This window comes from Palaemon carinicauda, chromosome 23, assembly GCF_036898095.1.
Source record: "Palaemon carinicauda isolate YSFRI2023 chromosome 23, ASM3689809v2, whole genome shotgun sequence".
In the NCBI taxonomy this organism is placed as follows: Eukaryota; Metazoa; Arthropoda; class Malacostraca; order Decapoda; family Palaemonidae; genus Palaemon; species Palaemon carinicauda.
In genome coordinates this window covers 56,830,225-56,832,724 of record NC_090747.1, presented here as the reverse complement: position 1 = coordinate 56,832,724, position 2,500 = coordinate 56,830,225, and positions in this window count along the sequence as shown.

Genomic DNA, 2,500 nt, shown 5'->3' with positions numbered 1-2,500 from the left:
TATATATATATATATATATATATATATATATATATATATATATATATATATATACATATCCTGAAACATGAACATTTGAAATTAGATTAATAAATTTTTAGAATTTTCCAATTCTTTATGGAATGTACGAGATATCACATATGACAATGCCGTATCCCACATATCACATATACATTGGCTATAATTTATAATTATTTATGATAATATGATGTCAATACCCATATAAGGACACTCTTTCCTTTCCATCCTCCTGTAAGTTTTAAGGCTCCTGCTTAAATTCATTCTTGAAGGATAAGACATAAAAAAAATGATACAGTATCATAGGAGGTTATTCTGATCTTTTATAAAAAAAAAACAGAATGTTACCTGGGCTTTGTTGGACGTAGGCCACTAAGTTACTTTTCCTATCGTCCATCATTTAACCAACCGTCATCTAAGGCACCGGAGGAAGCAGCAGGGCCTACCGGAACTGCGTCACAATCGCTCGCCATTCATTCTTATTTCTAGCACGCTCTCTTGCCTCTCTCACATCTATCCTCCTATCACCCATAGCTTTCTTCACACCATCCATCCACCCAAACCTTGGCCTTCCTCTTGTACTTCTCCCATCAACTCTTGCATTCATCACTTTCTTTAGCAGACAGCCATTTTCCATTCTCTCAACATGGCCAAACCACCTCAACACATTCATATCCACTCTAGCCGCTAACTCATTTCTTACACCCGTGCTCACCCTCACCACTTCGTTCCTAACCCTATCTACTCGGGATACAACAGCCATAAACCTTAGACACTTCATCTCAAACACATTCAATTTCTGTCTCTCCATCACTCTCATTCCCCACAAATCCGATCCATACATCACAGTTGGTACAATCACTTTCTCATATAAAACTCTCTTTACATTCATGCCCAACCCTCATTTTTTTACTACTCCCCTAACTGCCCCCAACACTTTGCAACCTTCATTCACTCTCTGACGTACATCTGCTTCCACTCCACCATTTGCTGCAACAACAGACCCCAAGTACTTAAACTGATCCACCTCCTCAAGTAACTCTCCATTCAACATGACATTCAACCTTGCACCACCTTCCCTTCTCGTACATATCATAACCTTACTCTTACCCACATTAACTCTCAACTTCCTTCTCTCACACACCCTACCAAATTCTGTCACTAGTCGGTCAAGCTTCTCTTCTGTGTCTGCTACCAGTACAGTATCATTCGCAAACAACAACTGATTTACCTCCCATTCATGATCATTCTCACCTACCAGTTTTAATCCTCGTCCAAGCACTCGAGCATTCACCTCTCTCACCACTCCATCAACATACAAGTTAAACAACCACGGCGACATCACACATCCCTGTCTCAGCCCCACTCTCACCGGAAACCAATCGCTCACTTCATTTCCTATTCTAACACATGCTTTACTACCTTTGTAGAAACTTTTCACTGCTTGCAACAACCTTCCACCAACTCCATATAATCTACTGGTACCATTGACAACACAAAACACATATTAAACAATCTCACCAACCATTCAAGTACAGTCACACCCCCTTCCTTCAACATCTCAGCTTTCACACCATCCATACCAGATGCTTTTCCTACTCTCGTTTCATCTAGTGCTCTCCTCACTTCCTCTATTGTAATCTCTCTCTCATTCTCATCTCCCATCACTGGCACCTCAACACCCGCAACAGCAATTATATCTGCCTCCCTATTATCCTCAATATTCAGCAAACTTTCAAAATATTCCGCCCACCTTTTCCTTGCCTCCTCTCCTTTTAACAACCTTCCATTTCCATCTTTCACTGTCTCTTCAATTCTTGCGCCGGCCTTCCTTACTCTCTTCACTTCTTTCCAAAACTTCTTCTTATTCTCTTCATATGACTGACCTAGTCCCTGACCCCACCTCAGGTCAGCTGCCCTCTTTGCCTCACGTACCTTGCGCTTTACTTCCACATTTTTCTCTCTATATTTTTAATACTTCTCTATACTATTACTCTGCAGCCATTCTTCAAAAGCCCTCTTTTTCTCTTCCACTTTTACCTTCACTCCTTCATTCCACCATTAACTGCCCTTCCTCATGCTGCCTCCAACAACCTTCTTGCCACATACATCACTTGCAATCCCAAAAAAATTTTCTTTTGCTAACTTCCACTGCTCCTCTAAATTACCAGTTTCTCTTACTCTCACCTCGTCATATGCCATTTTCAACCTTTCCTGATATTTACTTTTTACCCCCGGTTTTATTAGCTCTTCAACCCTCACTAGCTCCCTTTTACATCCACATACTCTATTCCCCCACTCTTTTGCTACAACTAATTTTCCTTCCACCAAAAAATGATCAGACATACCGTTAGCCATACCCCTAAACACGTGCACGTCTTTCAATCTTCCAAACATTCTTTTAGTTATCAACACATAATCTATTAATGCCCTTTCTACTACTCTTCCATTTGCCACTCTTACCCATGTATACTTATTTCTA